The following is an 11,271-nucleotide window of genomic DNA, read 5'->3' on the forward strand; positions in this document are numbered from 1 at the left end:
TAGAAAATGTGATAAATATGCATTCTGTGTGAACGGCTTGGTTTCAGTTTCGCCGTGAACAACATCATCTCCGCATTGATGTTCTCTTTTTCTGCAATATTTTGAATGAACAATGTAGCAGCGCCGCATTTAGTGGGTTCAACTGGATAGGCTAACAAAAGCATTAAAATGCAATAACACTTACATCGTCGTCGCATTTCGTGCGCCACTGACGCACACCTAAAATTTGAATGCAACGTTTTTGCATTCGAATTGTGGATTTTTATTTTAAATTCGACGAATATTTGAAATTCAAATTTTTTTTTTGGACAGCCCTACTGATCACAGAACTGTGCTTCACTGAAAGATATGCATGACAATCGCATTCGATTAATCATGCAGCCTTAGTAGTAAGTTTATTTCTATTTCGGCCAAAACCGAAAATTAATTTCATTTTTTTTTTGCAGTTTCGGACAAATATTTTTGATTTTTGGTTTGCTTTACTACAGCAGCTAATGTTGAATAGCAGGTGCTTACTGATGTCTGACTGGACTATGATGGGCTATTCCATAAACTCAACTGTGCTGATGCAGTAAATACAGGGGTGAAAGGTCAGTGACCTCTCCTCCCACATGTGTTATTGGTTCACTTAAAAACCTTCTGGGTCTTAGCAGCATTCTGCATTCTCCTTCATGCGGCTCCAAACACTGAATGTGTGTGCTCTGTTAGCACCTCACACACATAGCGCTGCCTATTAGCGCTGCCTGTGTGCCACATAGTGACTGGTGGATTTGTGCTAGGTGGTGTCGTATGATAGCGCAGCCCCCCCGTGGAGGTTTATCAATTAGGAAACAGCCAGTGTTTGGGGAGGGATTTGTTGAAAGATTATTCTGTCAAGTGCTGCTGTGTGCAGCTCGGCTTAGCTGAAGAGATAGGGCTTGTGTGCAACCTGGAGTGTTTAATTGGGAAAAGGTGATTGAGAGTCGGATAATTGTTGGACGATGTTGTTAAGTCTTCTTCCATTAAGTAAGGTGTAATGATCTGAGGCTTTCTGCTGTTTGAGTGAGGTTTTGTTAGTACTGTTTGGGCAGAAAAAGTGTAAAGTTAGTGACCATCATAATTAGTTATACAGCTTTGATTAGGGCTGCAAGATATTGGGAAAAAACTCACATTGCGATATTTTGTTTTTCTGCGATATATTGCGATATGAAAAAAAAATCACCAGATGAATAGCTATGTTTGGAAAAAAATAATCAATGATCGAGGTGATTTTGTAGGTGAGTAAATCAGCATAGAAAATAAACAAATTACAAACATAGATAAATATAATAGAACAAAGATATAAATGAAATAAACAGTGCTTTATATTTTTCAGGTCAGTCTAACAGTATTCAGGTACAGAAATTGGAAATTAGTATACTAAACATCGCACATCCTGCTTTGTGGCTATCGCGGATACGCACATCGCAATATCGATGCTAACACGATATATCATGCAGCCCTATATCAAATTCCCATTTAGTCACAAATGAGATTAGTAGTTAATAATTAGGGCTGCAAAATGATTAACCGTGATTAACCGCATTCAAAATAAAAGTTTGTTTACATACTATATCAGGGCTCGCAAAATCGCTAGCCCGACGTCCCGGGGCTATTGTGTTTCCCAGTCGGGCTAGCAAAATATATCACCACCCTGCCCGACGGGCTATCTTGAATAGTGATATAAAATCCCCAGCCCTGTATATGTGTGTATTGTGTGTATATATTTATTAAATACACATACATACATGTATATATTAAGGAAACATGTTGAATTTATATTTAATATTTATATTGATATATAATATAAATTATTTACAAGTATAAATATATATGCATACAAATATTTTTTTAAAATATATACGTACTGTATATGTGTGTGTATTTATATATACATAATAAATATACTGTACACAGTACACACATATAGTATGTAAACATAAACTTTTATTTTGAATGCGATTAATCGTGATTAATTGTTTTGCAGCCCAATTAATAATTTTGTCTTTTGTTATTCATGCTGAAGGCAATTTGCAGATGATTACAGACAGGGCTGCATGTTTAATGGAAAAACAAAAACAAAATTACAATATGGCAAAGGCTGTGATTTTAATTAAATAAATATTCATCAGCTCCTCGTTTCACAGTAAATGCTACTCAACACAAACTTCTTCGCATCTGCTCAAGAGTTTGGGTCACTTTAATGTGCGTTTAAGAATGCAGTGTGCAAATTAAGAAGCAAAAGAGAGGCTTTAAGGGCAGAAAATAAACTCAAAATGAAAGTGTGATGAATTAACATTTGACAAGAAATTAAGAAGTAAATTGGTATATATATTAGCATTGTAATTTTACAGTTGTAATGTAATTTTTTTCTTAATACACCATTTTTTATTGTAATAATAATAATAATTTATTAATATAAAGATAAATAAAAGAAAGTTTTAAACAAGCACAGAAAGTCTGGATTTGAGTATTTTTTACATTTTTAGATTTTCCCCTAAATTGTGCAGCTTTAATTGCATTAAATATATTGCTACAAAAACATATATTTAGGGAAATTTGTTGTTAGTGTATAATAAAAGGCTGAAGTATATTATATTATATTATATTATATTATATTAACAATAGTAAAGGAATATTGTTATTATTTTTATGATTATGACCATTTTAATAATAATTTTATTTTAATATTCAGTTCAAGACTTAGTTCCAAAAATTTCTGTAAATTAAAGCGGAGTTCAAGGAAATGTCTCTTTTAATGTGATTTTATTTATTTATTATTAGTATTATTATTATTTACATTTTTATGCATGTATGTATGTATTTATTTATTTATTTTGCCCTCATATCTAAAGAGCAGTGAGATATAAAATAATTATCATATTGTGGTTAAAATCACCAATATTTGTCATAACAATTACGCTTTTTTTTTGTCCAAATCATGCAGCCCTGTTCCAGATTGTCACCTTTAACACACATACTCAATTCAGTGCAGGAATCAACTGTTTTTTTTTGCTTTAAACACAGCACAAAGAAGGGCTGTTGAAGATGACCTTGGCAGTCGAAATTGGTTTAGAATTTCAGATACACATCAGCGTTTGCCCACACACTGCATGGCCTTTCAGAAAAGCTGTCAGACGGTCCTTTTTTTAAAGCAGCCATTTGAATGCTTTTATTAAGATCAACTCAGCAGTTGTTTTGACTATGGGATGGTACTGGAAAGATGCACCTGTGATTTTCCTCAGAAATGCCAAGGCTTCTGCGCATCTACTGGACATTTTTAAACTGCACACATTCTTAGGTTTTGGTTTTCACGGTAATCGCATTCAAACCCGCATGACTGATTTTTCTAAAAGTTATTTCACAAACAGAACTCTTGGTAGTCCCATTTTATTCTTTGTACTAAAACTATGGTTATCGGTTAGGACAAGGTGTGAAGCTCCAGCGCCCTTGAAAGCAAGTTTTTCTTCGAAATATTTGTAATATTTTAAAGCTTACATTTTGCTAGCAGCGAATAGACTGCAAGGACTTTTTGGTGTGACCTACATGTTGCAGTGTTTTGGAAGCTCCTCTGGAATTCGCTCGAATCTGTTTTTGGATTTGAGTATTTTTTACATTTTTAGATTTTCCCCTAAATTGTGCAGCTTTAATTGCATTAAATATATTGCTACAAAAACATATATTTAGGGAAATTTGTTGTTAGTGTATAATAAAAGGCTGAAGTATATTATATTATATTATATTATATTAACAGTAGTAAAGGAATATTGTTATTATTTTTATGATTATGACCATTTTAATAATAATTTTATTTTAATATTCAGTTCAAGACTTAGTTCCAAAAATTTCTGTAAATTAAAGCGGAGTTCAAGGAAATGTCTCTTTTAATGTGATTTTATTTATTTATTATTAGTATTATTATTATTTACATTTTTATGCATGTATGTATGTATTTATTTATTTATTTTGCCCTCATATCTAAAGAGCAGTGAGATATAAAATAATTATCATATTGTGGTTAAAATCACCAATATTTGTCATAACAATTACGCTTTTTTTTTGTCCAAATCATGCAGCCCTGTTCCAGATTGTCACCTTTAACACACATACTCAATTCAGTGCAGGAATCAACTGTTTTTTTTTGCTTTAAACACAGCACAAAGAAGGGCTGTTGAAGATGACCTTGGCAGTCGAAATTGGTTTAGAATTTCAGATACACATCAGCGTTTGCCCACACACTGCATGGCCTTTCAGAAAAGCTGTCAGACGGTCCTTTTTTTAAAGCAGCCATTTGAATGCTTTTATTAAGATCAACTCAGCAGTTGTTTTGACTATGGGATGGTACTGGAAAGATGCACCTGTGATTTTCCTCAGAAATGCCAAGGCTTCTGCGCATCTACTGGACATTTTTAAACTGCACACATTCTTAGGTTTTGGTTTTCACGGTAATCGCATTCAAACCCGCATGACTGATTTTTCTAAAAGTTATTTCACAAACAGAACTCTTGGTAGTCCCATTTTATTCTTTGTACTAAAACTATGGTTATCGGTTAGGACAAGGTGTGAAGCTCCAGCGCCCTTGAAAGCAAGTTTTTCTTCGAAATATTTGTAATATTTTAAAGCTTACATTTTGCTAGCAGCGAATAGACTGCAAGGACTTTTTGGTGTGACCTACATGTTGCAGTGTTTTGGAAGCTCCTCTGGAATTCGCTCGAATCTGTTTTTGAGCGGGAGGGAGCGAGAGTCGTGAGGATTGTGTGGAAACATTCCTTTGCTTGGCCGAGCTCCCATGCTGGTGAAACGCTCCTCAGTAACCACCATTCAGTTCTTGTGCAAATTTACCCTCCGCTTGCTTGCTCCCATTGTAAGCCTGTCAAGTCTGTTTTTATGTTTGTTGCTTGAATCCAATTATCCATGACCTGCAACATAGCCTGCAACTTTTCTTAGCGCTACAGACACAGGTTACTGATTCTTTCCTCCATCTGTCTCTTTCATAGCACTTTCTGTTCTATACCTTCATCAATTTTCCAGCAGTGCTTGGAGATTCTCGCTTAAAGGTAATGAAATCACCCATTTGCCTATAATGACCAAATAAGCAGCTGAAATGTCTCGTAAAGGTCAGTACTTCAGAGAAAGGAGAACGTGTACATTTGTTCATTTCCGAAATTCACCCTGAAATTAAATTCCTCTGCTTTATCTTTGCTTTTTCTGTGCCTGCTAAACCTTAAAAGATGATTTTTGCTTCAGTTTGGGTGTTTATGATGTCAAAGCCAACATACATTTTTAGAGGTGTAAAAAGCATCTGATAATGAAAATTATAACATTATAATATTAAATATATCGTTTTTGATGTCAAAGTGAGCATACATTTCTAGTAGTGTAAAATTACATCTTAATTTAAGAAACATTGATTCCAGAATTTAATTGATATTAATTACATAAATAATATGAAGTATTACTTTCAGTTATGATCCAAAATATAATTTCCTAGATTTTACACTTGTACTTTTATCTATAATATATTAAAAACATTTTAAAATATATTTTAATACGCATTATAATATTTGAAATATTGTTTTAAAGTTATTAGAAAATGATTATAGTGATTATTAAGTGATTAGGGACATTACTGGTCCTAAACCGAATTGCATTTTCATATTAGGAAGAAATTATGTTTCTGTGGCATCCAGCTACACCATCTTTCAATCCTGCAGCACTCAGAAGCCACATGGAAGTCTGACTGTTCTTTATGAGCACAACTGGCTTTCCAGGGAGCTCAAATCTCCACCATCTCCATTCTATTCTTCCTCGCTTGTTTCCTCTTTTACCTGCAGTTGTTTTTGCCCGTGGTGTTAAGAGAAAGCGGGAGTGGTAATCCTCAGCGCACATTAGACCTGGCTCCACACACAGCAGCTGCTAGAAAGAGCTTAGCGCTCCACATCTCACAATGGCAGGTGGCTGTAGCCCACTGCTTCACCACTAGGGCCATGAAGAGTCCCGTAGACCTCAGGTTTCCAGACAACATCAGGTCCAAGCTGATCTACTTATTATAATTGTCCTTTCCAGCACTTCCTTTGGAACATCCTGTCATTTCATCTGAAGAGGACATTTCATAACGCTCCATATTTCAGCAGTTCTGTTTGCTTGTGTACTGCATTACATGTCGTCCAGCTTGATGCTTATGCATTGTTAAAGGCACAGTTCACCAGGAAAATTAAAAATCTGTCATCATTCACTAGGACTGTGTAGCCACACAATTTCACTAATCGATTCGGTTCTGATTCACAAGCTCTTGATTTGATTTGATTCCATATTGATTCATTTAGATAAATAATCTTTTAAAGGGGTCATATGATGCGATTTCAATTTTTCCTTTCTGCTGTAAACTATATAGGGAACTCTGTGAGATGGTACATTACTATAATATTAAAGGTTTAAATAAACAAGTTCCAATTTCTGTTGCTTGATGTAATGCTAACACAAATGAGTTGTATACAGACATCTAAATTGCACATAAGGCAGTTTTTATATGATCTTTTTAATGATATAATTATGTTTCTTCAATTTGTTGTTGAAATACAAACATTTAAATGGTGGCTGTTATAGATTTATGACTGATTAATTCAAACATACAGGTTAAGAATATATATATAGTTTGTATTATAGTACTCTTCTCTATTTTTTTCAAGCTAACTGTGAAGCTGTGGACATTAAATGGTTTTCCTGAGGTAAATGTAACTTTATGTGACATTGTTTACAAAGTGTTTTATCTGTGGTTGAAACACTGATTACATGAGACATGTTACATTTCAGTAAGTTGTAGCCTACTGTTGTTTTAAAATACCTTCTGGTGTTCATTCATGTTTGTTTTGTGATATAACTAGTAGTAAAGTGGGAAAGATGATCGAAAGATGATCGGTTCACGTGAGCTCCGCACTACAGCAGTCTGCCACATTGAAGAGCTTAAAAATGGTATTTATTGTATAAATTTTGTGATTAAATCTCAGCTTCCAAATTCTGTCAGTTTTGTTTCATATAAAAAGGAACAAAGCTTATTGATATTATAACAAACAAATACAAATGTTTAGGAAATTTTTGTTCACGCATAAGCTAAAACAGCACATATTAAAAGATGGATTCTTGGGATTTCAGAATGGATATTGGATAATCAATATGAAAACAGTTTAAAATCGATTAATCAGTATTGTCGACCCAGCCCTATCATTTACTCACCCTCATGACAGTCCAAACCAGCATGACTTTCTTCTGTGGGACGCTTTACACTAAAGTGGCTGGGGCTGTCAAATTCCAAAATTACATCAAAATATCCTTAATGTGGTCCATAACATTTTAAGGGCTCCATTTTTATTTATTAAACAAACACTAGCACTCTCTATTCTATTTCTTTTTTATATCTATTTGTTTTGTTTTTATTTAGAGCCCTGCATTTCAGCCTGGGCCCAACAGGCCCTGACTTAACACCCCGTATTAACGTTTTTCTAAATTAACTCAATAAAAAAACTACATGAAATATAATCACTTTGCCATTACATACAAAACTTAACTATTTTAATAGCTGAAACAGCAGTATAAGCTGTTTTGTGAGAAGGGGGAAAAAAGATGGGCTCGGGTCAGACAAGGGCCAGCCTTGGGCCTATATTTGAGGCCCATGCAGGGCTCTATTTTTATTTCTTAAAAACGAACCCTCTAACACTAGCGTTCTCTATTCTTTTTCTATTCTATCTACTTGTTTTCATTTTATTTATTATTATAAAAACAAAAAAAATAAAAAAACTTTCTACGTGTACTGCGTTAGACTGAGTGGGACTTGTCACAGCACTATATATTGTTGTGCTTTTGTTAGTTTTGATTGCTTCTATTGTCCTCATTTGTAAGTCACTTTGGATAAAAGCATCTGCTAAATGACTAAATGTAAATTTACATTTATTTTTTGGGGTTGACAACCCCAGTCTACTTCCACTGATACAACAGAGTGTATAAAAGGAAGTGAGTAAATGCTAACAGAATTTTTATTTTTTGGGGAAGTGTTACTTTAATAGAAAATGAAGCGGCATTTCATCCGTAGCATGTAAAGAACCCAAAGCGTGACGTGTGCCGATTGCTTTTGTGCCATTGCAGAACGTCACCTCTATAAACTGCCAGCTCACAGCAGGATGTTCATTGACTCATATCCCTGCCTTTCTCTTCCTGTCCCTTCCTCAATATCTTGCTCAGTTTTTCCTCCTGACGTTAGCACTTCTAATATTTTTGTCCCCAATGGACATTTATGTGGAGCTATAATTAATATCTCTGAGAATTACTAATTACCCTTTAGGAGTTGGGTTTTGTAAGCCCTGTCATTCACTGAAAGGTCATAGCGGTTTGGATACCTTTATATGAGATCGTATTAAGTTCACATGGACAGAATGGCCTATTTCTATCGGTGATGCCCTGGAGCTTATGTTACAGGTGCAGCTGATGTCTTTAGTTATCCAGTTGACACAGTTGAGTATTGGCATTTCCATTAGCATGACAGTCTTCCATTCTGTCTCCTTATGAAGAAACGTGTGAAGCTGACACCTACACTAAATACAATCTAATTTTGGAGTTGTGGCAGTGGATAGAGTTCAGACTTGTGTCTAAACACTGCTCTTTAAAGTAAGAGTTCACAAAATATGAACATTGTCATCATGTGCTCATCCTCACTTCTTTCCAAACCAGCATGACCGTCCTCCTTTTTGTGGACCGCAAAATTAGATGTTTTGAATATTGTTCAAGCCATGTTTTTTATCTATTGAAAGTGAATGCAGATTATTTTGCTGCCAAGATCCAAAGAAAAAATCTGCATAATCAAACATGGCAGAAATATGGTCCTTTTAGAGCTTGACCGTATAAAAATTGCTGTTCACTTTCATTGAATGGACAATATCAGCTAGAACATTATTCAGAATTTCTCCAATTACGTTTGATGAAAGAAAAAAAATCTATTTTAGATTCAGAACTACACAAGGGTGAGTAAATGACTCCTTATATTTGATTTGCCTGTTGCCTCGAGATTATTAGGAGCATTTTCAAGGTTGATTCAGGCTTGAGTGGTTCCTGGCAGTTGTGCTGATTGGATATTATTCTTGTGTGGACACACCCCCATCCCGTAGCAGTACAAATGAAATCACTCAGAGGAACTGAAAGAGCCACCTCAGCTATAATCTGACCTCCTACAAGCCCAGTGCTCACAGCTGGAGGTCCCATTGCTACTGAATTACTGATGGTTTTTAAGACAAACAAGCCCTTTTAAGAGACTAAACAAAGAAAAATCCTCGAACCCTACGTTAACAGCATGTAACTTGTCCTTTTCCTATTATTCTGCTTGTTAAGAAGCGTGTTTGTATTTGTGCTTTCAGGTATCGTAGGGATACATATTACACTGGTACCATATCGGCCAATATTAGACGTTCGCTATTGAACAATTTTGGATATTTAATTGTTTATACGCATTTCTCCTTTTTTACATTTAAATTAATGCTATTTAATGGCTGGAATACACTTTACAACGTTTGCCCAGTTTTTTGCCCCTGATTTGCAGTTTGCTAGTTGTCAAAGGTCAGATGCAATCTGCAGATTTTGGGCAATGAAAGTAACGCATTTCACTGAAAATTTTGTAGTGTTTGATGACCGAATTTCAGCTTCAGACTAAGTTTAGCAATATTCCCAAAATATCACATCACCATCTTATAAGACACAATCTCAGTCCACTATGTGAATCGCAATATTCACAATTTTGCAAAACATAACTGGCTGTCTTTTTGTAAATGCTTCCCAAGATGGACATTTTGACATTTTTGTGTATATTTGACATAGGGAACAGTAGCTTTCACAGTTTCACAGTTCCTCTTTTAATAACTCTTTTAAAAATACAGATTGTCCCACATCACAGACATCTAGTAAGCAGGCATCACTGTAGTTTTAACATTGAGCACATAAAAGAAAACAATCTTTACGATTCGCTTGAAAAGACATTATGGACAACTTTAAGATCGTTTAAACTGTCAGATCGCCATCCCCTACTTCAGACTATGACTCCATCCAGTCAAATCTAGCATGTTTGATATTTTGAGCTAAATTGAGAACACATTGTTTTTAGGGCTGGGACAATAAATTGATGCATTGCGAATCGAGAAATGATTCTACATCGATTCTGAGATTTTCCGAATGCATCGCGATTCTCTCTTGAATCGATTCTGAGCTTAGTTTTTAACAGCAGATGGCACTGTGTGCTTTAGAAATAGCCGTATTCATTCATAAAGTTCGAAAAGGTTGAAGCGAATTACAAAGATGTTCACAGTGGGCTGTGTTTACATTAATCTTGCATCATAAAAGCATAAAAGCCGATGTGCAAGTACATTTAACCACTTACATTACTCAGCCAACCGCACAAGCGCTCTTCTTTGTGAGCATTTGAGTGTGCGGTTAAAAACTAGCCTAGAGCGCCATCTGCTGTTAAAAACTAAGCTCAGAATCGATTCGAGAGAATCAAGATGCATTCCGAAAATCTCAGAATCGATCCATGAATCGCGATGCATCGATTTATTGTCCCAGCCCTAATTGTTTTCATATGTCATGTGTAATCTTGCAACGAAGTGCATGTTTCTGCGTGAGTTTGTACGATGCCTGGTGTTTCGAAATCCGTTCAGAGAATTACAAACACTAATTGAATAAACTGTATTCCAGTATGTAATCTTTATCAAATTTCAAAATGAACTTGCATTTTCATACTGTACACTGGTTTTAGTTTTTAGTGTTTTAGTTTTATTTAGACAAAATAGAGAATTTTAATGTTGTCCATTTATTGGTAATTCGCCAGTTATCAGCTGATCGATCGATGCTTCACAAAATCTTCCTTAAAGTTCCATACTTACTAGGGCTGAACGATTTTGGAAAATAATCTAATTGCAATTTTTTTTTTACCAATATTGCGATTGCGATTTAATATGCAATTATTTTTTAAAGCTCTTTATGTTCTGTATTATTCAACAAAGACAAGCTATAAATCATTGTATGACCAACACACTATTTAGATAGATTAAACATAAATGTTCTTTTCTGTAGGCCAGGGCTATCCCCTTTGAACCTATAAAAAATTGATGCCTTGTTCTATTTGTGACGTACTGACCGTACCGACACAAAGTTAAAATGATTTGCAACGGTCGCTTTGTCGCGTCCAGTGTAGAGCTGTTGCGGCGCGACGCGACAACT

Source organism: Sinocyclocheilus rhinocerous, unplaced genomic scaffold (genome assembly GCF_001515625.1).
Source record: "Sinocyclocheilus rhinocerous isolate Xijiao unplaced genomic scaffold, SAMN03320098_v1.1 scaffold345, whole genome shotgun sequence".
In the NCBI taxonomy this organism is placed as follows: Eukaryota; Metazoa; Chordata; class Actinopteri; order Cypriniformes; family Cyprinidae; genus Sinocyclocheilus; species Sinocyclocheilus rhinocerous.